General features: G+C 33.8%; 1 long non-coding RNA gene and 1 pseudogene across 1 annotated transcript; both read right to left on the bottom strand.

Moving 5' to 3' along the window:
• Positions 1-12,584: 12,584 nt before the first annotated feature.
• LOC131606784 (uncharacterized) lies at positions 12,585-13,534 on the bottom strand. The gene is made up of 2 exons (XR_009285041.1): positions 13,322-13,534; positions 12,585-13,148 (listed from the first exon to the last, which is right to left on the bottom strand). It is a non-coding gene; the product is annotated as an uncharacterized LOC131606784 (long non-coding RNA).
• An 8,902-nt stretch (positions 13,535-22,436) lies between these two features.
• On the bottom strand, positions 22,437-24,920 carry LOC131604892 (uncharacterized; annotated as a pseudogene).
• Positions 24,921-27,435: the final 2,515 nt, after the last annotated feature.

Here is a 27,435-nt window from a genome sequence, read left to right as displayed (position 1 = left end):
GACTAAGTGGAAAACCATTGTAATCCGTGCGATTAGTGGATTAAATCCTCAGTTGAGGTAAATCATCTCTGCGGGGGTGGACTGGAGTAGCTTCGTTAACAGCGAACCAGGATAAAAATAATTGTGCAATTTATTTTTATCGTCCAAGATTTAAAGTCACACTTATTCAATCCCCCCCTTTCTAAGTGTTTTTCTATCCTTCAATTGGCATCAGAGCGCCGGTTCTAAGGTGCAAGCACTTAACCGTGTTTAGAAAAGATTCAGGAAGAGAAAAACGCTTCAGTAAAAAATGGTTGATGAAAGTGAGAAGTCTACACCTACACCTGCATCTACATCTGGCTCTGCTGAGCAATACAACGGTAACAATGGTTATACTAGACCGCCGGTATTTGATGGTGAAAACTTTGAATACTGGAAAGATAAACTGGAAAGTTACTTTCTGGGTCTAGATGGTGATCTATGGGATCTTCTGATGGATGGTTACAAACATCCAGTAAATGCTAGTGGCGTAAAGCTGTCTAGGCAAGAAATGGATGATGATCAAAAAAAGCTTTTCAGGAATCATCATAAATGCAGAACTGTTTTGCTGAATGCTATCTCTCATGCTGAGTATGAGAAGATATCTAACAGGGAAACGGCCTATGACATATATGAGTCCTTGAAAATGACTCATGAAGGAAACGCTCAAGTCAAGGAGACAAAAGCTCTTGCTTTAATCCAGAAGTATGAAGCCTTCAAGATGGAGGATGATGAAGACATTGAAAAGATGTTTTCGAGATTTCAAACTCTGACAGCTGGATTGAGAGTTCTTGACAAAGGATACACCAAGGCTGATCATGTGAAGAAGATCATCAGAAGCTTACCCAGAAGATGGGGTCCTATGGTGACTGCATTCAAGATTGCAAAGAATCTGAATGAAGTTTCTCTGGAAGAGCTTATCAGTGCCTTGAGGAGTCATGAAATAGAGCTGGACGCAAATGAGCCTCAAAAGAAAGGTAAGTCTATTGCATTAAAATCCAATATCAAGAAATGCACTAACGCTTTTCAGGCTAGAGAAGAAGATCCTGAAGAATCAGAATCTGAAGAAGAAGATGAACTGTCCTTAATCTCCAGAAGGCTAAATCAACTCTGGAAGACCAAGCAAAGGAAGTTCAGAGGCTTCAGAAGTTCAAAGAGATTTGAACGAGGAGAATCTTCTGATGACAGAAGATTTGACAAGAAGAAGGTCATGTGCTATGAATGCAATGAGCCTGGACACTACAAGAATGAATGTCCAAATCTTCAGAAGGAAAGTCCCAAGAAAAAGTTTCATAAGAAGAAAGGTCTTATGGCAACCTGGGATGAGTCAGAAGATGATTCAGAAGATGAGCAGGCTAACTGTGCGCTGATGGCGACAGAAGATGACGGATCAGAATCTACATCAGAATCAGATTCTGAAGAGGTATTTTCTGAACTTACTAGAGATGAGTTAGTTTCCGGTCTAACTGAACTACTGGAACTCAAGTCTCAGATTAGTCTCAAATACAAAAAGCTGAAAAAGCAATTTGAATTTGAAACAAAGAAGCTTGAGTTGGAAAATTCTGAATTAAAAGAAAAACTTTTAAAATTATCCAATGATGTTGGATCTCCTTCTAATTCAGAAAAATCCACTCCTAGTCTAAACCATATTCTGAAAGAATATGATTTAAGTTTCAGGAAGTTCTTATCTAGAAGTATTGGCAGAAGTCAGCTAGCTTCTATGATATATGCCGTATCTGGAAACAAAAGAGTTGGCATTGGTTATGAGGGTAAAACCCCATACAAACTTGAACCTGTTGATGAAATGAAACTCACATACAAGCCATTGTATGATCAGTTCAAGTATGGCCACTCTCATGATATTAGGCACACTTCACATGCACAAAGTTTTCATATAACACACACCAAGAAGCATGTGACACAACCTAGGAAATATCATGAAACTCACATTAAAAATTATCATGCTGTTCCTCCTATTGCTTATAATGTCAAACCCAAGTTCAATCAGAACTTGAGAAAATCTAACAAGAAAGGACCCAAGAAGATGTGGGTACCAAAGAAAAAGATTATTTCTTTTGCAGATTCTCTTGACAACAAAGAAGACAACATTCAACATGACATGACACCTGGACTCAAGTTACTCTCAACACTTGAAGGGAAGAAAGATTGTCTTCCAAGTTCTGGTTCTTAAATCTGTTGAAGAAACTATGTTTGTAGGAATTCAGAAAAGAAGCTTATTAGTCTTGGAACCATCTATGATGTTTGCCTCTAAGGCTTTGATGTTTCTTTCTTGATTATTCTGAATGCTCTAAATGCTACAGAATATACAACATTGAAACATTGATTGTGGACAAATCATTAAACATCTGTTTTGATGATAAACTTGTTTCTGATGAAACAAAGAGCTTAAGAATTTCTGCAGATACAGTTTTGTCTTATCAGAAGCGGCAGAACAAAGAAGTGAACCTCCAGAAGCTGTGTACATCAGAAGTAATGGATCAGAAGATCATTCAGACTTATATCAGCACACTTCAGAAGGAGTATTTCCAGAAGAGAAATTAGATCAATTCAGAAGCAGTAATCAGAATTTGAAGGCGTAAAATCTCTCTGATATTTACAGCTGTCATCTATTATCTGATGATGAACACGTATCTGTACGGTTAGTACAAAGCGTGCAGTTGAAAAGACGCCGACCTAGGTAACTGTATTAAATCATTTCATTTACTGCGTTCTCTCTCCTAATGTCATTTCTCATTAAATGCATAATGATTTCTTTTTAAATCTTTTAAATAACCCGCTTCATCTTCATTCCCACTTTTTCTTTCTTTCTCTCTCTTTTGTGCATTCACCTCGTTGCATCTCTCTTCAAACCCTAGTTCTTGATTTGATCTCAAAGCATTATCATAATGAATCCATCTTCTCGTTCATCAATCTCTAAAGATAGTATCACTTCCACACAGAATCGTTTAAGCAAAAATGATGCTCCGTTGAAAACATGCTTAATACCCACGAAAGAACTTGAAGTTCTATGTGAATCGGCTGTGGACGTCAACAACCTTAAAGCAAATGGCTTTCAGTGTGATGCAAGAATCTTTGAGCAAGGATGGTCTAAATATCTTGATAGATTGGTTGGTCCAATTTATCCTGAACTTGTAAAGGAGTTTTGGGTACATGCAACAGTTACCCCAACTGCCATCATTTCATTCGTGCTAGGGCATGAAGTGACTATCACTGAGAAACTCATCAGAAAGCTGTACAATCTTGATGATAAAGAAGGTTGGTCTGAGTTTCAACCCCATACAGTTGACTGGACTTTAGTTGAAAAACAAATCTCTACGGTTGTTGGAACTGATTCTCACTTCACAGGCAACTTAAGGCCTTTTTATAAAGTATGGGCTGAGATTATTCTGGGTTCTCTTCATCATAGAAAAAAGATGCGCTGCTCCTCCTACATCAGTCCGACTCACAAGTATACTCTTTTCTGCATTGGCAAAAAGATAGAGATCAACATCTCTCATATTCTATTTGAGAATCTGAAAACCTCTATCTTTGATTCAAGAGAAGATGAAAGGGCGAAGTACCCTCATATTCCAAGAACAACCATTCCTTTCGGAAGGATGATTTCAGACATTCTGATTGAAAGCAAAGTGGTGGACTCCATCAGAAATTGTAATGCCTCGCATTTTCTTGGAGTAACTCAAGGTCCCATCTTCAATGGTGTTGATCTGTTCGGACTGGAAGTCATTAAGAATGTACCTGTTATGTGCACAAGCTTTCCTGACATTCTGTCTAGAAGAATTGCTGTTAAAGGGTTCATCTCTCTGTTTCATAAAGAACTTGATCAAGTTGTCAAGTTTTACTTGGAAGATTGCGTGAGGAAGCAATCAGATGTTGATCCTGCTTGGATTCGTGGCAGAGTACTTCCGTCTAAAGAGGATATTCTGAAGAAGGATAAGAAGGAACGACAGGCGAGGTTAAAAAGAAAGGCTGAAGAAGATGAGGCTGAAAGAGCCAAGAAGTTAAGGGTCACCTATGATCCTGACAAGGTGGGATCTTCTGAATACAGAAATAAGAGGATCAGAGACTCCCTACACAGAACCAGATCTTCAAGGCAGGTTTATACTCCACCTCCTTCTGTCCCTAAACCTTCTCCCCAATCACCTCCTTCTGGACCAAAAGTAAACTTCACTTTACAAAATCCTTCTCCATCATCCTTCTCCTCTCCCATTCTAAACCCCACACCATTGAGCATTCTTCCACCAACTCCTTCTGATAATTTCCCCTCACCAATTCCCTTTACAAATACTCCACCCTCTCCTCAATCCATCCCATCTGACACTCCAGCCTCATCAATCATTCTCTCAGATCTCCCCTCCTCCTCAACCACCGCACCTCCACCTTCTATATCCCATCCATTACCTACCAGAAAATCCCAACCCTACTGTCTTCTCTATCCTGACTACAAATTCACCTTCAATCCGCCTGAACCTGAACCTTCTACATACCTGGAACTCTTCAGACATGAGGTGATTAGCAGTCTAGACCTTCTGAAGGATGCATTCCTAAATGGTCTGGATGATGTTTCTACAAGGAATCTCTGGAGAAGATTTCGCAAGGATTTTCAAGTAGAAGCAATGGGAGTTCAGAAAAGACTAGTGGCTGCTGCCCCTGGTTACCCTGGTTACCTTCTGGAGGAAGATAATGGTATATACTACCATCCTCTCAGAAATTGTGTTGCTGCGGAAGAGAAGCCCTTTGTGGATGAGATGGAACAGTTGAGACTGGCTGCTGCAATGGAAGCAAACCCATGCAGGGACATGGTTCTCTGGATTCCTGAGTATCCTGTTCTGCTTGGAGACTTCAAGACCTTATTTGACTTTCTGAGGGAAAACCCTTCTAAGAAAGATCCAAACTTGGTCATTCCAGAAGTTGTTGACCCACCAGAAGTTGAAGGTCCTTCTGCTCCCAGGAATCTTGCTGCCATTCTTCAGGCACTAGAGAATGGAGACTCTGAAATTCCTGCTGCAGAGTATGGAAATGCTTCTATGCAAGAAGCAGATGCTGAAGATCATGTTGCTGAATCAGACCCTGTTGAGGATATCCCAGCAAATGATACTTCTATGGAAGCTGCAGATCAACATGCCATTCCTGTGGTTGAAAGCGGTGAAGCTTCTTCTGATGAACCTTCTCGTCTTGCAAGGACTCTAGAAGCGATTCAGAGGAGACAGGATGAGCAAAGCTCACTCAATGACAAGTATGATGCTTTCATTGAAAGGCAAGAAGGACACAACAACGATGTTAAAGAGATGCTGGCCAAGATCTTGTCAAGACTAGGGCCATCTTAGATTGAGTCTGTGTTGTTTCTTTCTTTTCTTTGCATCTGTTTTGTTTCTGTGCATCTGATCTTTTCGTCCTGTACTTTTGTACCCATTGGTTGAACCTTAATGAAATCATCTTCTTCCTCCATGTGTTCTGTTTTATTCATCTGAATCTTTTCTATTTTTTGATGATATGACAAAAAGGGGGAGAAATACTGTGATAAATGATTTGACTTAATCAGTTGCATTCACTAACAAGAACTGCAAGTTCTATATGGTTTAAGTGTTTTGCAGGTACAGAGAAGTGAAGTGAATCTTCAGAAGCAAACACTAGAAGCAAAACCATAAGAAGCGTTATTCTGTAAAAGGAATAAGCTCTTGGAAACTGAAGCAAGCTGAGTGCTGTCAAGCTTCAGGAATCAGAAGCACGATCAGAAGCACTGATAATAGAATTTGAATATCATTGTCTTTCCTGTTCTGACAAAATTCTATTTGCTCTGATACATATAATGTTATGGCTCTGATACATTATTTGCTCTGATACACGTTTTTAGCCTAAATGCTCTGATACATTTGGCTCTGATACATATCATGTATTTGAATATACATTTTATGTTCTAACTCGTTCATGCTGACTTTTGTCGTTTAGTTTTTGTTCTGTAACATTTCAGGATGTAGAGATGCTCTGATGATGCTCTGGTACATTCAACAATGTTCTGATACAAATCTAGCATGAAGTGATGATTGGTAGACATTCAAAGTTCTGAAGCTATCCGAGGGAAGCAGAAATCAGAAGATGTGAATGTTCTAAAAGATCCAGAAAACTCAAGTTCTGAAGCTGTCCTGAATGGAAGCAGAAATCAGAAGCTGTGAATGTTCTGAAGATCAAAGAAAGTCAAGTTCTGAAGCTGTCCTGAATGGAAGCAGAAGTCAGAAGCTGTGAATGTTCTGAAGATCAAAGAAATTCAAGTTCTGAAGCTGTCCTGAATGGAAGCAGAAGTCAGAAGCTGTGAGTGTTCTAAGGATCTAAAGAAATTCAAGTTCTGAAGCTGTCCAATGGAAGCAGAAGTCAGAAGCTATGAATTCTCTGAAGGCAGAAGCTTATATGATCGTCTCTACCGAAATAATCAGGGAAGTCTTTTATTAAAGTTCTTCGAGTATTTATTTCAGGGGGAGATTATTTATCTCAGGGGGAGATTGTTAATCTCAGGGGGAGACATATTCATATGCTTATGCTATAGCTGTGTAATTTGTCTTTTGCCGTCTACTCTTTCTGATCGCAAATTCATATCATTTATATATGTTTTTGTCATCATCAAAAAGGGGGAGATTGTTAGAACAAGATTTGTTCTTATCAATTATCTTAGTTTTGATGATAACAATAATATGAATTTTGCTTAAGATAATATGGTACTCTAATCCAATGCAATTTCCCTTTCAGGAAATATATAAAGAGTACGCATAATTCAGCGCTCAGAAGTTGTGTCTCAAATGGTTCAGCATGCAACATCAGAACATGGTCTGGCAAGACATCAGAAGATGGTCGAAGCAGAATCAGAACATGGGTCTATGGAAGCATCAGAAGAACATGAGATCAGAAGCACTGAAGATCAGAAGATGGTATCACGCAACAGAAGCACTTCAAGATCAGAAGATCAGAAGATGCTATGCACCAAGCTGTTTTGACTCTGATGATATTCAAACGTCGTATTCACAAACATCAGATCAGAAGGAAGTACACGTGGCAGACTACGCTGACTGACAAAAGGAACGTTAAAGCTACTAAAGGCAACGTCAGTAGACACAGCGTGAACAAGGCTCGAGGTAGTTGACAAAAGCGTATAACATTAAATGCAATGCTGTACGGAACACGCAAAGCATTAAATGCACTCAACGGTCATCTTCTCAACGCCTATAAATATGAAGTTCTGATGAGAAGCAAGGTTACCAATTCTTAACAACTCTGAACGAAAATAAACTTGCTGAAACGCTATTCAATCAAAGCTCAGAATCTTCATCAACTCACTACATTGCTGTTGTAATATCTTAGTGAGATTAAGCTTAAACTGTAAGAGAAATATCACAGTTTGTGATTATAGCTTTTAAGAAGCATTTGTAAACTCTTGAATAGATTACATTAAGTTGTAAGGAACTAGAGTGATCGTGTGATCAGTATACTCTAGGAAGTCTTAGCAGTTGGCTGAGCAGTTTGTAACTAGAGTGATCGTGTTGATCAGAATACTCTAGGGAAGTCTTAGGAGTGAACTAAGCCTAGAGTGATCGTGTTGATCAGTAGACTCTAGAAAAGTCTTAGAAGTTATCTAAGCAGTTGTTCCTGGAGTGATCAGTGTGTGATCAGAAGACTCTGGAAGACTTAGTTGCGGACTAAGTGGAAAACCATTGTAATCCGTGCGATTAGTGGATTAAATCCTCAGTTGAGGTAAATCATCTCTGCGGGGGTGGACTGGAGTAGCTTCGTTAACAGCGAACCAGGATAAAAATAATTGTGCAATTTATTTTTATCGTCCAAGATTTAAAGTCACACTTATTCAATCCCCCCCTTTCTAAGTGTTTTTCTATCCTTCAAAGTGATGCACATGTCTACGAACTCCAGTCTCTCTCTGATCTGGTCGCCCGAGCTTCGTCAGGAACCATGTTATGCTCCCAGTCTACAAATACATCATCTATCTGCCGACGGGTCATCAAGATAGGAGCGGAGAAAAGAGGGTCACAAGGTATCGTCTGACAGTACCCGAACTGTCGCATGACGCGCTCCAAAAGATAACGAACAATGATGGTCGAACTGGAAGTCAACTATCCAGAATATAAGGCAACATCATCCCACGCAACCCTCTCACGGTGAGCAGCATAACAGTCGTATCAGATGTCCTATGCAGCCATGCGGTCAAGAGCGTGCCTGTAAGGCTCCAGCACCTAGTTCCCTCTAAGGGAGATGAAGGCACTAGCACGCGACGTAGCCGCAGTGTAGCCATACACCTCTCCCTAACCAATGATCATGGGAAAGTGTTGTAATATCTAACCCTGGAAAAAAACACGGGGATCAAACATTATCACAAATATATAATGAACAACTTTGAGAAAAGTATAATGATATAAGATTGTTACCACTAAGAGGGGAAAATAATGCACACGTTTACCAGCGAACTCGAGAGAAAAAAAAACAACTTTAGTGAAAATTTGATTTTTGAGGTTGAGAGAAAGTTGGAGTTTGGAAATGAGAAAGGTGAAGAAAGAGGGAGGAGAAGAATCTGGCGCCAGTTTAACATAAAATTCTTCTGTGGATGCATATATGGAAGTCTTCCGTAGATGCACCTACGGAAGAAAACAACTTTGAAACAAAAAAAAGTGCTTCTGGAGGTACATCTACGAAAGTATGAGGCATTTTTAGTAACGCACATGGTGCATGAAAGACCCAAAGGGTGAGATTAGAGATTCTCTTTTTAAAAATGGAGGAGACTAAAATATTTTCAACAATTATAAAATAGAGAGAACAAAAAAAAGGTTTTAAAATAAGAGGCTAAAAAATTAAAACTATCAAAATAGGGGATCTAATTTCTTTTAAGCCTCATAAAAATTGAAATTTTAATTTTTGAAAATTAAGACTTAAAACATTCCCCTTCATAAAAAAAAAACTCTTTCTTGTACAACCACACAAACTAATAAATTCTATATATCATATTGTCATGGTTTTTTCCTTCTTTCAACCACACTTCATTATCATAGTGTTTCTTTCAAACATAGTCATGTCATTCATTTCATTTATAACCTTAATTCTAACAATTTGAACAAGACATAAACCATATATATCACCCTCGAATATTGTGAAATTATGTTTTATGTTTGAAATTTTTGCTCAAAGAAACTAACGCGCATTATCACGTGAACACATTCTAAAGTCAACAATAATACCATTAAATGTATTATCGATATTGCATTTTAGCATTTCACTTGGTAGTTTATTTCACCAAATTAAAGGGATTTATACCTAGATTTATGTCCTTCGTAACACGACACTACTAAAAAATGCATGATGTGATATCTTAAATTAAATTTTTTAATAAATAGTCTCCCACTCACAAAATCATCCATCAATGCGTGATATGGAATTGTCTCCCATTCTCAGCCTATAAATAGTCATCTCAACATATTTCAACACTTTTCCCTGTTAGAACTCTTATAGATACAAGCTTCCTCTTTTTCTCCATCTTCTTCGCCTCAAAAAACCCTCTTTTTTTCTTCTAATATCTTTGCAACAATGGAGCCTTCCACCACTATTAGCAAGGATTCCTCAAAGAAGGCTCAGAAAAGCAGGAAATCTACTAGATTTCCTTTAGCTCACAAGATCCTGGGACCAAAAGTGGTTAGCAACCAACAATATGTACCTCGGTTGTTCTCTGAAGAACATCGAAGAATATATCATTCTCAAGTATTGCTTCCCATCTCTATAACTGGTGAAATATATGCAATGGAAACATGGAAACACCCATCCGACCATGACACCCACTGAAATTTCCAGCTCAAGATTTTATAGAAGAAGACATGGAAACACCTTTGATTGGGTTTGTCTTTAAAGAATACATTGATAAGTGAAATTCTGGCACTAGCAATACAGATGTCAAGACAAATTTATTAACACAAATCACAATGCTAGGACAGATGTTATAACATCATCTGCTGACAAAAATACTTTCTAAAACAGGAGATTATGTAGAAAGTAAATTACAGAAAAATAACAACACAATCAATTGTTAACCCAGTTTGGTACAACTCACCTACTTTGGAGGCTACCAAGACGGGAAGGAAATCCATTATAATAGTATTATTTCAAAGCCTAAACAGTCCAAATTTATAACGTATCACATAATCACTACTTCTATGCAATTTCTACCTAGGAACCTCATAGATATGAGAACCCCCTCTCACTTTCCACAATCACCTCAGCGATTAAAACAGTCACAGTCCCAACAACTAAACAAAATAACCAAATAGAAGAGTACACTTCCAATAAACAGTACTCAATTAAAAACCTTAACTATGAACAATACTTAACTCCTTGCTTAAAAGCTCATGAGTGAAAATAATAACTTGATATACAATCAAGTAACAATCAGTCGAACTTAATGTATCAAAAGATACATGAGTGACATACAAAGAAAACACAAAGAACTCGAACTCCTCTCAAAACCTAAACACTTATTTTGCACCTACTCTTTGTTGTTGTGAATGCTTGCTATTCTAGGTTTAGCAAGTCCTTATTTTTAGACTCTTGTAGTATGAGCTTGAACTCTTGAATCAAATCAAATCTTCTCCTTTTCAATCAGCTGCAAGTTCTTCACACAAAACAGGAACAAATCAAGTAAAATCAAATCCAAGTTTTCTAAAAAGTCTCAAAGATCTTTTTATGAAACCAAATCAAATCTGCATTGTCCCTAAAATATTCTTGATTGGTTACGCCTGTATAAGCACTGGAATCCTCCAGAATATCATATTTTTCAATTAAATCTTCAAGGAACTAAACCAGCTGAACTGTCATGATGTTCAAGTATAACATGTCACAACATTTGGCAGAACATCTGTCAAAACACATGACAGCAGATTTTGTAATGACAGTTGGTCAAGTTGTTACAACATATTGCTCAACATCATATAAGAACCATGTTTTAGAAAAATTAATGTCAACCATAAAACCATGGATCTAACAATAAGATTCATAAGCAACACAAAGCAAAGTAAAGGGAAGCAAATATGGGGATGGCAAAAATGAAGAAAATGTGATTGGGGAAGATGAAGGAAACGTGACTAGGGAATGAGAGAAGACAAAATTAGTTTAGGGTTGGGGAAAATGTCCTCTAATTCACTTGTTAAGGTATTTTATTCAATATTTTCCATGCTGTCATTCAATTAAACAAAAGAAAATTAATTATTTAATCCACATGTATAACTCCATCATACTTCGTTAGAGGCATTTAGCGTCAGAGACCAATTGTGTGGATGAAAAATTTTCGGAGAATAATTCTTTGAAGGAAAATTTTAAAGAAACTAAAAACAAAATTGACAATATTTATGAGAACCAAAAATATAAATATATTTTAAATAGAATTTTTAAAACCAAATCAAACTGCATAAATATATTTTAATATTTTGATATTTTATATTCTATATTAGTACATTATATTACATTAATATATTATTAGTTGGTTTTTAGTTTTAATATGTTTTTTAATTTATTTTAATTTCTTATAAATTATTTTATTTAAACATAATTTATAAACTTTAACCCAAAATATTAAATTTTAATACATCATATGTTACTATTTAACTAGTGTGCATACCCGTACGTGGCACGAGATGTATTTGCTTATGTTAAAAAATTGCTTTTGTTTGGCAATAAGAAAATACAATTGTATAATGAGAAAATTATCCTTCAAACTTATAGAATGAGGCATAAAATACACATCAATCATATCTATTTTCCACTTCATCTATCCTATTTTTCAAATTTTAATCATGTGCATCATATTTTCACATTGCTATCAAGTCATTAACAGGATACACTTAAGTTGAGAAAAATATTTGGCTTTAAATTGAATCTTCACTAATGATATAATATTTTTTGAACTACCAAAATGGATTCAATCCCTTGTTGGAGTATTCACAATCAATAATTTTTTGTGCCAACACAATTATGCATAAGCAAAGTACTAAGAAATAACTTTGAATTGCACTAAACTCAGAATAAGCAAAAGAAAACTTGGCATAATTGCACTTCTTAAATTTCGCACAGTCCTTATCACATCCTTCCTAAACTTTTCACCGCACATAAGACAAATCTGATATATGAACAATGAAGCAGTCATTGAGATGTAAAATTTCAATTGCAACAAAGGCATTTTTATAAATTGATCATAGTCTAAAAAGGAAACTAAATCTAACATGAATGAGAATATAAAATAAATACTTTTGCTATGCCAATTTTCCATAAAGTTCTTAAAGTAAATGATGTCTCATAAGCTAAATGAAAGGATAACATGATACAATGGTAGTGTTGTGGTAATGTATTTTCCTAATTTTACATGAGATATATAGTCATCATCAAGCAATTTATCTTTACTGCAAGGGATAAATACTACATAGCAGTTAAATCAAACATGATTCTATTAGTTTATATGATAGTCATTGCAGAATTGTCAAGTGTTGTGGCTACATATAGTAATGCCTATGCCTTAATTAAAAAGAATGAATCTTAATAATTTCTTTATACAATATTGTACCAGTTATTATTTTCAAATGTAAAAATTAAAATCATGTATTTTCCTGTTGAATATGATATGTTGATTTTATAATATAAACAAATTTCATGAGCAAAGAGTTCCAATTTCTTTAACAACCGTGTCATTCTACAAATTTGATTTGAATTGGTGTTTTGTGGTCCTAAACGCTCCAGTATTAGCGGCGACACCAAAGGACTAAAAATTATAAGCAGCTCCCTTATGAATCTTATTTTTAAATCGAGTTGGCAGAGCCTTTTTAACAGAAGCTTGGATTTTGTCACCCTATGAATTTACAAACAATAAAACCGAAGAATAAATCATATAATACAATAGACCAAGAAAAATTAAAGGAAGCAACAACTAACCTTCTCATCCACAAGAACCATTTCCATACTTCTGCTTCTGATTCATATATGGTACAAATGCATAACAGAATAACTCAAACGATAATGTTCCATGACTCCTTTGCATAAGTGATTTTCTTAACAAAATTTTGTCCTATAAAAGCCATTATTGTAACCTGACACAAAAATTTGGAGGAGAATTCGTGAATATAACACTGCTATGGAAATCGAAAGCGATATGAAATTAGAGATGAAATATGATATATATATATATATATATATATATATACGATTTCATCAGGAATAAACACAAATCAACAACAAATAAACAACACAGTCAAATATTTACCTAGAAATCCAATGGATGAAATTGATGATGTGCTGACTCGGGTTTGGAAAAAGAGAAATCATTGATGACATGTGAAGTGAATCGATAAAAGTTGCATCCGAATACATTGAATATGAGATGAATCATGAAGGAGAAAAGAGAAAGCATTATTTTTTCAGGAACCGAGGTTCGTTGGAAGTGGAAGGGATGGATTTACTCATTGAATTCTTTAGTAACAAAGGTTGCAAAGGCGCGTCTATCCATTTTTCGGCATTGATGCATGTTTCTTTGAAGTTGAACCGACACAACAATAAATTTAATACAAAAGCCCAACATTAAATTGAACGTGAATGACCCATTAAATTAATAAATTATAAAAAATAATATTATAGAAACTTAAACAATATTATAATAATTAATAATTATAACAATTAATAATTTAATAATATTGTTATTAATGGAAACATTTCCTATAATAGTTAAAACTAAAATAGCACGGACTCTAATATGCTGACAAATGACAAACTTGTCAAAGAACTCATCTTGCTTTATTATATCCTATGATATTAAATCTATTATTATATCAAATTATTATAATATTTATTATTAATTACAAAAATATAATCTATACATATACAAACAATGTAAAATAATTTTATACTATGAATCAATGAACAACTTATATTCAGCCAACTCATCTGAATATTTTAAATTATTTGAATAACATGATAAATTGTTAGTTTCTTATTAGATGACACTATAAAATCAGTGCATATTGGATTAGTCGGTCGGAAGACCGGATACTAAGATTTCCAAAAAAAAAATTTTAATCAATGCATATCATTTAAACTCTTAAATAAAATAAATTCAGATCAAAATTTTAAAAACTGTTACTTAAAACTAGTGTGTATACCCGTGCAAGGCACATGTTTAAATTTATAAGAAAAAATATTTTAGATTTATTTATTATTTATAATTAAAAATGAAAAAGTTTTAACTGTTAATATATATAAAGTTAAAATATTTTTTTAAGATGTAGAATTTAACAATTAAAACTTGTCAAAATACTCATCTTGAAAAAGTTTTTAAAATGTGAAACTTAGCAAATTTTTCAAAATATTCATCTTACTTTATTATATTGTATGATATAATCAAGGCCGGCCCTGGGCCAGGGCAAGCAGGCCCATAGCCCAGGGCCTAAAGAAAAATAGGGCCTCACATTTAGGTGGTGGGCTTTGTAAGTATTATAATTAAATCATTTTATATATATTCTTTGTTGAAAAGTTAATACAGACTTGTGACTATGTACCAGCGGCAGCATTGCAATATTATGAGTTTTCTTTCCAACCAAATCTTGAGTTCAATACTTGTAAGAGGCAACTTTTTTTAGTTTTTTTTTCAAAAACCGTCAACAGTAATTTGTTTAAAATATTTGGGCATATATTTGGACATGAATAAACAAACCCCCGATATTATGAATGGAAAATACTTAGATGGACACAGCTATACCACCTGGATTTACACACAACCAATAACATTTTTTATTAATTAAATAATAAAACTAAAATTATCTCTCTCCTCCATTATCACAACCACCCTCCCTGTTGCCAATTAAAAACGAAATTAAATTTTAAATAAATTTAAATTCTCTCTCTTCTTATTGGTTGTTCCTAAATATATGGATTTAGGTCCGTGTCCATGCAAGAATTGCTCATTATGAATATCGATGAGATTCCCTCCCACCGAGCAATTAATGTTTAACCATAAACTTTTGGAATCAAAAAGATATATATATATATATATATATATATATATATATATATATATATATATATATATATATATATATATATATATATATATATATATATATATATATATATATATATATATATATATATATTTCTTTAATTAAAAGAATATTAAATAATATTTATTTTCATAAAATTAAATATTTAAAAAATTATTATGTTGACTAAAATTCATTATTAATTTGCTTAAATTTTTTATTAGGTGTTCATTTTTATTATTAGCCCGGGGCCTCTAAAAAGTCGGGACCGGCCCTGGATATAATAAAACAAAAATAGTTCTTTAGCAAGTTTGTCATTTGTCAATTAATTAGAGTGCTTACTATTTTAAAAATACTATTAATATTAATATTACTATAATCATCTTTAATTTATATTTGATTTTTTAATTTGTTATTTAACTATTATATTTTTTATTGTTACCTAGTCAAATATCTGTTACTTACATTTCTATTTGTTGTATCAATTATAACCGATTCAAGTCTTCCATGCAAAACTGAATATATCTATTTCAACGTTCAATAAAAATTTAATTTTTCACTCTACTCTTTTTTTTCTGTAATCAATTATTATATATTAAAGAGAGAACCCAAGTTCTCCAAAACACACAAATACAACAGAGTTAGGCTACAACCAAGAGAGAAAAATTACACACCGATTGCACTCTACGAAAAAAAACTACAACGGATTATTGGTAAATTCATAAAAGTCACAATTGGGATGCTTAATTTTTCCTACGTGAGCCCATATCCAAGCCAAATATTTTATCTCCCAAACTATGTCCAAAACGTTCCAAGAGTCATTGTTAAAAACAATACTGTTTCTAGTCAACCAAAGAGTCCAAACCACCACTAGCCATACTACTCAGAGAGAACTCAAAAATAAATATTTATTTTGCATTTCATTTTAATTTGAATATTCTATTAAAAATAAATATTTAGGCACAATTATCTTAAAAAGATAAATATTTATTCTTTTGATAATATTTTAGTATTATTAGAAAAAAATATAAGAATTAAATGTATTGAGACATTCTTCTTAAAGGGTGATCTTTGTTGTCAATTGTTGAAAGTATTTTTGGGTAAATATTTTCGGTAATATATCGTATCCACAGGGATTGGTTAATATCACTGCCGTTCTATAGTTGTTTATTTTGAGTTAGGAAAATTGAGTTGGTTTGTTTTATGATTCTAATAATATCAAAAGTAAACAATAAATTAAAAGCGAGTAATGAACTGTTGTTAACGATTATAGAAAAAGATGTTGAACCTTAGGGTTCATCAACCTATTCCTATACAATTATCAATTAATTCACAATTGAACAATCTTTTGAATCATTATCTTCACTTATCCTCAAATAAGATTCCATGTCTGCAAATCAAATTAGATAACTCTTACCGGTATGAGATTCGATCTCTCCAAATATCAATAACGATAATAGTAATTAAGAACGATAATTATGAAAACTCAATCCCAATTCCATCTCTGCAAATTGGTATTGAATCAATATAGTAACCTAGGGCAAAAGTTAAATCCTTTCTTTCGATCAAAGATTCAACGATAATTTAAGAGTAAAAACAAGATTACTTATTGATAATGAATTCAAATAATTGTTCACAGGAATTAATTAATGGTATTGTATATTCATAGGTTAACTACTACCTTAGATTCAACAAAAGGGGTTTAGCTCTCCATAGACATGAAGAACACACAAAGATTAATGGAAGAACTCATCTTCATCAAAGGAATGTCTTCGCTTGATAGAGAATTGGTCTTCAATTGATGATTGTGGCTGCACCTTCAGATTGCTCTCCTAATTTCGCTCTTCACAAAGTTCTCTAACCACCCTTTTCTCTTGGAAGCTAGGGCTTTTAAACAGAATTTTTGGGCTTTTAACGCCGAGGCCGCGGCGCGGCAACGGGCTGGCGCGGCGCGCCCCTCAAACAGAGATATTTTCGCGGCGCAAGGAAGAACTCTCGCGGCGCGACCTTTGCAAAAACCAACTTTTTCCTTTGCCTTTGAGACTTCAAGCTCTCTATCCTCCTCATGTTCTTCTTAAGTTCCAATTCAGCTCAAAACCTGCAACAATAACACCCACAAGTGATTCGATTTGCTTTATACATGAACTAAACTTATTCAGTTCAATTCTTCATAAAAACCTATGGATTCATCACATTTTGCATTGGTTTGGAGACTAAATCACTTCTATTAACACATGAATTTACCATTAATTTACTCCTAACAAACTCTCCCCAACTTAGAGTTTTGTTTGTCCCTAAACAAAATTACTTACCTCCAGCAAAGTTTACCGACAATCAAGCAACAAGTTTTTCAAAAAGTTTTTCTCAAGTGGTTCAATCCAGTAACTAAGTCAAATACTCCTCTTCTACCTGCAAACTCAGAACATCCACATGAAACAAACGTTGAAAGCAAATTACCTCCAGAAGTTCAAAACACTACACAATTGTAATTGAATCAGCACTAATCACTCTCATCAAAAAGTATGATGAATAAAAGAGGGGTTAAACACTCATCCAAAAAATTAAATCAACAAAGATCCATATCATACGTTCACCAAATTGCTAGCATCAAGTACTGTGGAATCTGAGAATCAGAAGGTCTTTCTAGGGTTGTAATGCGGTTTAGATTCAAAGAAAAGAAGATAATCAAGGGTTGTTCCTAATCTAGGGAAGCATCCAAATCATAACTCATTCCTTCTTCTCTATAACTTTAATTCTCTCATCCGTTCATCTTTTTTCCATTCGTAGCTTGGTTTTTCTTTTTCACTTTTTTTTTTCCAACAATCGTTATATTCAAACGTTGTTACTTCTCTTTTTTTTTCAAGCTACGACTTCTTTTATCTTTCACCAATTACCATAAGTACTTACTCTTCTTTTGAATGTGACTCTCCCCAACTTGGAGATCAACCTGTATTCAGATTATATGAATGCTCCCCTACTTTCTAAAAAGGGTCAAAGAGAAAACACATCACCAAATTTTATGATTGATGGTTCGAAACAAAACTTTTTATTGAGATCAAAACTCACCAGCTATTTCCTTGGTGCATATTATGATACTTACCTTGACCTCAGGCTCAATGAATGGTTAGCAAAGGATCACACTCTCACAGAAGAAAATAATTTTTACGGTGGAGTCGGCTCAAAGAACTCTCAAATTCAAACAATTGCCTAAATCACTTCCACAGATTTCCACAGACGATGCAACAACCGGTTTAGCATGATACGAACAAGTCAAAATAATTGATGGTCTCCTGCATATAGTAAACAATGGAAAGCTTTCCTCACAATGGTTAAGGCTAAGCTGATCCAATAAACAATGTACCATAACGAACTTCTGACAGTATTTACTAACACCTTAAGTTTCATTGCACACATTAAGAGTTTGAGTTTGAAAATTCATACCTGCTTTGTTACTTATTGAAAAAGAGAGTGAAACTGAAAAATTTTGAACATTCACTTCCTACCACTTTCATACATGTTGCTTCATTGTTGATACTTCGCTTGAGATTCTCGTTTTGTTATGGGACTACTTACTCTAACTGGGAGCAAATAACAAACATAAACGCATAAAATTGAAAAATGCAAAAGAGTAAATCCACCCCCAAACTTGAACTAAACATTGACCTCAATGTTTCGTAACAAGCCCGAGAGGGTTGACTCACAGAGGGTATTGCAATATCAATTGCCTCTTCCTAGCTTTCACCAGAAAGGTTCCCTTATTATTTCCTGAAATAAAAATAAACAAAACAAAATAAAACATTAGAAGCGTGGTTTGCCTCCCACGAAGCGCTTCGTTTAACGTCGCATGGCTCGACGGTTCATGGTTGAATCATCAACCATTGTCTCTTTTCCTTGGTACTTTTCTTACCAATGTGAAACCCCAAAAGTATTTAAAGTTTGCATGTTTGGTTTCTTCATCCTTAATTCTTATCACTTCAACTCGCAATCTCTCTTCCTTCATTTGTTTTTTCCTCTCCTCGAGAGAGATAACCTCCTTATCCGTTAATTTCCTCGTCGGTGAGAACCTATCCTTGATGAATTTGGCACATCTTGACTTAAACTCTAAACCTTCTAAAGATGGGATGGTGATTTGCAAACGGCTAAACATTTCCATTGGTCGAAAGCAATGGCTCTCCTTCCCTTCTTTATTAGGAACTTGTGGAGGAATTAATTCCAATGAGGGTTTATGCTCATTTGCATTACTACTCTCCTTCAACTCTAAGTCCACCATATTCTCTTTTGAAAAAGTTTCAACTTTTGAAGTTTCTAACTCATGCACAACTTCTTTAATTATATCCTCCTTTTTTGTTCCTTCGACTAACACATCATCTACTTTTTTAGGAGGTCTTGGATAAGGTAGCTTCATTGAGAACTCATACTCACTTTCTATATTTTTCTTGATGTTTACATGCTCTATATTATCCTTTTCAACAACATCTTCCTTGTCATCATCATTGTTTTCAACTTCCTCATCAATCACTTTTACACTCCTTATAGAAGTAGCATTGCAGGTTTCTACACAAGTCATAGGGTTTTGAAAAGTTGAGACTTGACTTACGTTTTGCTCGGTGAAGAATTTGGTAAGTTGAATATCTTGCGTTTCCCGATTTTGTTGAATGGCTAAAGAGAATTGCATGAATTGATTCATGGTTTCCTCTAACTCAGTGGGTCCTCTTTGATAACCTTGATTATAGTGTGAAAGCCCTTGTTGTTGGTATTCATGGTTAGCCATCTGATACTCCATCGCATCTTCCGGTATGCCCCATCCGATATCATGAAACTCACTAACTTGAGGTGTGAACTGTGACACACTTTGAAAGAGATACTCCATTTGTTGAAAAAGGATCTCGTTTTGAGCATGAATCGCGTCATTTGTATTCGGGTCAAACATTCTGACAAACAAACATCTATAAAACTAGCAAACAAGTGAAATAACAAGATAAAAAAATTATACAAAAATAAAAATTAAAAGACTATTGCAATAACAAAATCTAAAATAATGTAATTAACTAAAAATCTAAAATAAAGGAACTAAACTAAAAATCTAAAATAAAGGAACTAAACTAAAAATCTAAAATTAAGGAACTAAACTAAAAATCTAAAATTAAGGAACTAAACAAAAAAATCTAAAAATAAGTAAATAACTAAAAATCTAAATTTAAGTAAATAACTAAAAATAAGGAAATAACTCAAAATAGAAAACTATTGCAATGCGTGCAATATTTACACCAATCCCCGGGTCACCCGCGTGACAGGCGGGAATACTTACCAATCCCCGGCAACGGCGCCAATTTGTTGAAAGTATTTTTGGGTAAATATTTTCGGTAATATATCGTATCCACAGGGATTGGTTAATATCACTGCCGTTCTATAGTTGTTTATTTTGAGTTAGGAAAATTGAGTTGGTTTGTTTTATGATTCTAATAATATCAAAAGTAAACAATAAATTAAAAGCGAGTAATGAACTGTTGTTAACGATTATAGAAAAAGATGTTGAACCTTAGGGTTCATCAACCTATTCCTATACAATTATCAATTAATTCACAATTGAACAATCTTTTGAATCATTATCTTCACTTATCCTCAAATAAGATTCCATGTCTGCAAATCAAATTAGATAACTCTTACCGGTATGAGATTCGATCTCTCCAAATATCAATAACGATAATAGTAATTAAGAACGATAATTATGAAAACTCAATCCCAATTCCATCTCTGCAAATTGGTATTGAATCAATATAGTAACCTAGGGCAAAAGTTAAATCCTTTCTTTCGATCAAAGATTCAACGATAATTTAAGAGTAAAAACAAGATTACTTATTGATAATGAATTCAAATAATTGTTCACAAGAATTAATTAATGGTATTGTATATTCATAGGTTAACTACTACCTTAGATTCAACAAAAGGGGTTTAGCTCTCCATAGACATGAAGAACACACAAAGATTAATGGAAGAATTCATCTTCATCAAAGGAATGTCTTCGCTTGATAGAGAATTGGTCTTCAATTGATGATTGTGGCTGCACCTTCAGATTGCTCTCCTAATTTCGCTCTTCACAAAGTTCTCTAACCACCCTTTTCTCTTGGAAGCTAGGGCTTTTAAACATAATTTTTGGGCTTTTAACGCCGAGGCCGCGGCGCGGCAACGGGCTGGCGCGGCGCGCCCCTCAAACAGAGATATTTTCGCGGCGCAAGGAAGAACTCTCGCGGCGCGACCTTTGCAAAAACCAACTTTTTCCTTTGCCTTTGAGACTTCAAGCTCTCTATCCTCCTCATGTTCTTCTTAAGTTCCAATTCAGCTCAAAACCTGCAACAATAACACCCACAAGTGATTCGATTTGCTTTATACATGAACTAAACTTATTCAGTTCAATTCTTCATAAAAACCTATGGATTCATCACATTTTGCATTGGTTTGGAGACTAAATCACTTCTATTAACACATGAATTTACCATTAATTTACTCCTAACATCAATTTATTCATATATGAGACCAGAGAAAGTACTTATTTTATTTTCAACCGAGGTATTATTTGAATTTAATAATATAAGTTTTTGATAGAGAGTTTAATTACTTTAATCTATGATATCATCCCAAAACTACTAATTAGTAGTTTTAAAAAAAAGTATTTTAAAGAGTCAAAAGTGGTCGTTTGTGCTCATTATTTGGTTGAGATAGTCATCATTATGTCATCAACTATCCACCGATAAAAGGTATCATCTCATCATGAATGCCATTGATATAGACTATCATTCAACCACTTATGAAAGCTTATGAGTGAAAACTTATGAAAGTTGTTTAAATGTTGACTTACAAAATGGCCAGCTCCAAGAATCCAATAGAATTGTAGGTTTTTGTATGACCTAAAAAAGCTTTTGGTTGTTTTGTTATTTCCACAGTAGAGGGATGCTCTATCTTTTCCTAAGAAATTTTTAAGCCCTTCCCACATACATAATAAAGAAAGAAAAGAGAGAGAGAATTAGCCTTTGGTAGCAATGAAGGTAAGAAAGAAATACATTAAAAATGCATACTTGAGTTACCTAACCCAAACTTAAGTCCCTTTGGTAAATAATTAAGTATTCTTATTTATTTTCTTATTCTTATTAAAACTAACAGGAGAAAGGGACTTTTACCCGTCCATTAGAAATAAATTACATCACAATCTCTCATATGGGCATTGTAGATACTACAATGATGTTCAAAATCAAATACAAATGAAGTTCATGAAATAAATAACCTGCTGCAAATTACATTAATAACAATTGCTCAAATAATTACAAAGGCTCAAACTGATGAGCATAAATTTCAGGGGTTCATAGCAATGGCATCATCTTCACCGACTTCAGCTGTTTCACTGAACATGTACTTACTTTGATATTCCATCAACTACATCAAACATCATGAGGCAAGTAGATTATGATTTTTATCTGGATCTAGATGTTTGATAATAATCTCATGAATTCAAGTAGTTTGATCAAGATCAGTGATTGTTTGATCAAGATCAGACTATGCAAAAAGCAAGTAGATTTTGATTTATTTGAATCAAGTGGTCACCGATGTGCCTACTCTGTGGATACATGGGATTTGTGACAGCTAAGAAACCAAATACGTTTGGAACATTGATGAGTGCTAAATTGTTGTAAATTTGAGTGTGAATAATTAGCACTCATCGGCTTAATCCATTTGTTTTACATCAATAAACCTCCACTTTAGTCAATATTTGGTATAGTTTACGTTATAGTGTATATATTGCGTTATTGTGTAAATATCATTGAGTTTAATTGTTTTAGTCTCATTTTGGTAGGTATTCAAGCATTGATATTTATTCATAGTTAGATAGATCATTGAATAAGCTTTCCAACGCTTCGAACCGGGAGTAAATCGGAGTTACGGTTCTCAAGTTATGACCGAAATAGTGCAGAATTTTTGCTGTTTCTGATGTGTTCCGCCGGGCGAATTTTGGGCTCGCCGGGCGAGCCTGACTGACCAAAAAATGTGAAAAGTTGTTGTGTTGAGCCGCCGGGCGAAGCCATTTTGTCGCCGGGCGAAGCGGTGCTGACAAAAACACGTTTTAAGGGCCAAAAACACAATTTTTAGGTTATATTTTGGGTATTTTTGAACCCCAACTCATCAACCTTCCATTTTTGGTAGATTTAGCTTGGAAACAACATTTGGGACTTGCAAATGGATGATTCGTGAGTTGATTTCTCATCAATCGACGATGATAAACCGTGAGATGTTTGGTTTTCTTCTTTTCTTTTCTTTGTATTTCTCTTTTGTTGAGTTTGTATGTAAATTACTCTAAACACGTGGATGTTTGTTACTCTTTCTACTAGTTGTATAAAGTTTGCTTTACAAATCTTAATCGGTGTTTTTCTGATCTTTTTGCTTAATCGCTTTGGACTTATGTTGTATTATAAATATGCTTCGTGAATCTTGATTAGGAGAATACCTGTTAGTTATAGATGTTAGACATAGGATTTGGGGTTAATATCCACATGATATCGGAGTTTAATGCTTCTGTGTTGTTCGATCGGTTGAGACATCGTCGAAAGAGAAATATAGTTGAACTCTCGTCGGTGTTGCAGAAATGGACATTGATGTGAGAGGTATGTGGTGATTCTAATGAGTATTGTAGATTGAGTTCAACGGAGTGATAAATCTAAATTTGTGAGGATTAGTTTAGATTCAAACCAGATAAGTTATTCTCTATCAAGAATGTATTTATTTTATGTTCATATGTTATATTTTCCACTTTTACTTAAAACCCATTTAATCTAAACTCATAACTGCGGAAGCTGTTGAATGGCAGTTTGATATCACTAATCTTTGTGGACACGATAAATTCCCGGATAAATATTTCCAAAACTTTTGTTGCCTGCCACTTTACCGCTCTAACAAGCATGTTCAACCAAATAAAAATGTTATAGAAATTGAACAATCACTCGAAACAGAAACAAATAATGCACCTGCGACATGAAATGCCTAGAACAACATCTACCAGCTGCTCCTTAGACGGGTTTGGAACAACATCCACCTACATATCCATATATTATGTAAGCTTTTAACCCACATTAAAGTAGTAAAAAAAGATGAGTAAAACAATTTGCTTATCAGATTGAAGTGTTGCAAATATCTCCACAATGCAGCCATTTCCAATTTGCTCAAATAAACCTTCTACATAATATTTTTAATAGTTTAATCATCAATAAAATATTTTTCAAACATATAACAAAATAGTAAAATCAATTAGTGAAAGGGGATAAAGGTTCGGCTGATATACCGTCCACCCATGAGGCATAGAATTGGATCCCTTGGATTGTGAATCAACAGAGAAGGACCCACTCATGCTCTTGTGAGATTATCCTAATGATCTATGCATTATATGCCTTGATTTGTGGGACTTTTGGTTTCATCAGATGCTGAGAAATCAAACACAACACAAACAAAACCAGCAACAACTATGACAAAGAGCTATAAAACATAACCCTTGTAACATAATCAGTTCACAATTAAGACAACTATGAATCATAAAACCTTTACAAATACACTAATAATTTCAAAAAATGTAATAGAAAAAACGAGAATAAAAAGATAAACTTGGAGATATTGAAAAAAGAACAGTAATTTCACATATTGAAACCCACCCATATCTGATCCATGCCACTGAGTATTCTCAAATTCAAGATCATCATCTACCTCATTACCAGTAGGTGGTTCAATCACACTAAGAGCATTCCTCCGCAGATTCACTTCAATACCATTTATAAGAACCTGAAATTTCATGCATCAAACACATTGTAAAATAATCACAAAAATCGACCATCTCTAGAAAATAAGACTGATTTAGATCCAACTAAAATATAAAAATAAAAATTTTGACATAAAGATATAGTAAACCCATATACTATTTCTCAATTTATCCTACCAAAAGAGTTATGGTCAAAGCATGCATGTAACTAAGAGTAATAATCGGATATTGAACATCAACATAAGTTGAAAAAATCATCAAGTAGAAATTTTTACTCTTAAAAATAGGATTTTTTTTATAAAACAGGAAAAATTCAAGTTCATAATAATTACCTCTTATTATAACATCATCGCAATTAATTGATAATGATACAAAACATAAGAGAGTGAATCAGCGATGAACCTTGAGATTCTTTCAGATCTTCTCGTAGAATCTCTTGCTTCTTTTCCTTAGCCTGAGATACAAAACACTAAATAACGAAGATCTTTTGAAAAACGATTTGAATTTCAGAAGATAAGAATGGAAGGGAGCATAGGTTTGAACCATTAGTTTCCAATAGAGAAGAGTTTTTGATTGAGAGGTAGAATTAGATGCTTCCTTTATGATTGAAGAGTTCCTTGGTGTTCGGCATATTTGAAGTAGGGAGAGACAACCAAGTAACAGTTTACAGAAGAAAAAAACTCAAGATCGATGTTGAATGGCGATGGTGTGGAAGAATGAGAGATGTAGGTTTTTTGGAGGAAAGAGAGAGAGGATATAGATGGAGGAAATAAGGAAAAAATGGTTGTGAAATGAGAGCATATTCGTTAAACTCTCATTTGCGTTTTGCTTTCCCAATAGTTTCAAAATGACTTTACAACTCTCATAGTGTCTCTTGAATTTAAGACAATGTATTTGTTCAATATTTGAAAAACGGAAAGTTTAGCAATTTAAGTTTGCCAATAATTAATTATGGTAAAAAGAAATAGAAAAATTGGGTTAATAAGTAAAAATGTATTATTTATATAAAAAATAATGTATCTTCCAAATCCCAAATAACATGATATAAAGTGGAAGAGAAAAAATTAATAATTTATTGAGGGAAGAAAAAGTGACTGTTTGTATTCCACATTAGAGTAATTATAAAATGATATAAAAATATTAATATGACATTAAAAGAAATTTTCTTATATAGCATAAATCAAAATAGAAGAAAGCATGAGAGAGTGCCAAGTGGCAAACTTGCCAAAGTACTCATCTTACTTTTTTTGATTAAGAGAGAATTCATACCATAATTTTTAAGTTGATTGTATGATATGGACGAATGTTAAAATTCTTTTGGATGACAATATAAAATTATTTTACACCAACCGCATTTAATTTTAGTGAGTGGTGCTATTTAGTACGAGTAAAATTGAAGAAGAAACACAAAAACATATGTAACAGCCCAAATTTAATTAACTGACTAATTAAATTAAATAAGGATTTATTTACTTAATTTGGACTAAGTTTGATAATTAATTGGATCGTCGGTGTTATTGAGAAACATGTTGGGATTATTAAGTGAAGTTGGAATTTATTCGGTTAATCGAAGAATTAATAAAGTGGAATATGTAGAGAAATAATATTAGAAATAATATTATTTTTGGATTTTTATTTAATTGAGATAAAGTCGGATTTAATTGGATTAATTGGAAAATAATATTAAGGGTAATAATATTATTTGTTGGAGCATAATTATTTATTTGAACTACTCTATTTCATCAATTGGGCCTAATTAGTTAGGAAGTGGAATTATATGGGTTAAGCCCAATATGAATACTATAGTAAGGGTTGGAAGAGTAGAGGTATCATAACTTTGTTCATTTGCAAAAGAAGAGGAGAAAGGAGACTAAGAGAGGAGAAAGGAGAAAAAGCTAGGGGAAGAACAACAAGGGAGAAAGTTAGGGTTTGAAGCACATTGAAGAGGTAAGGGGGAGAATTCTTATTATTATGGGTTAGTATAATTGGGTCAATGGGTAGAAACATGTTTAGGTTGAAAACCCTAATTTTTATGGTTTTTAAATTGTTAGGTTTTGATGAATAATCTTTGAATTGTGATAATTGATTGTGTTTGGAATTGATATATTGGTATATTATAGAGACCCAATTATAGTTTGAGAGAACAATTTGGAAATGATTTCTCCCTGAGAATGAATACAATAGCGAGAAAAGAAAATTATGGGAATAGTGGCGTTGAAATGCACAAACTGGATATAAACTATGTCAATATTTAATTACTTAAATAGTATCATGATAGGAGGTGCAATTAGATATTTTAATTAGTAATATAATCATGTTAGTTGTTATTTGATTTAAATGTTTTGTTGAATTGGACTTTTCATTTGGGCCTTCTAGTTTAGTGTCACTATAAGTACTATATATGTAGTGTCTTTGACACAATTAAGGGTATAAAAGAAATCAAAGTTTATTTTATCTCTATTTCTTTAGTTTATTTTTAATGTCTTCCTCTTTTTATTGTTGAACCCTAAATTGATAGTCTTGGTAGGATTAGCTTTTTATCAATTGGTGCTT

Source organism: Vicia villosa, linkage group LG5 (assembly GCF_029867415.1).
Source record: "Vicia villosa cultivar HV-30 ecotype Madison, WI linkage group LG5, Vvil1.0, whole genome shotgun sequence".
In the NCBI taxonomy this organism is placed as follows: domain Eukaryota; kingdom Viridiplantae; phylum Streptophyta; class Magnoliopsida; order Fabales; family Fabaceae; genus Vicia; species Vicia villosa.
Note: the sequence above shows the minus strand (reverse complement) of the source record. Positions and strands in the feature narration are given on the sequence as shown.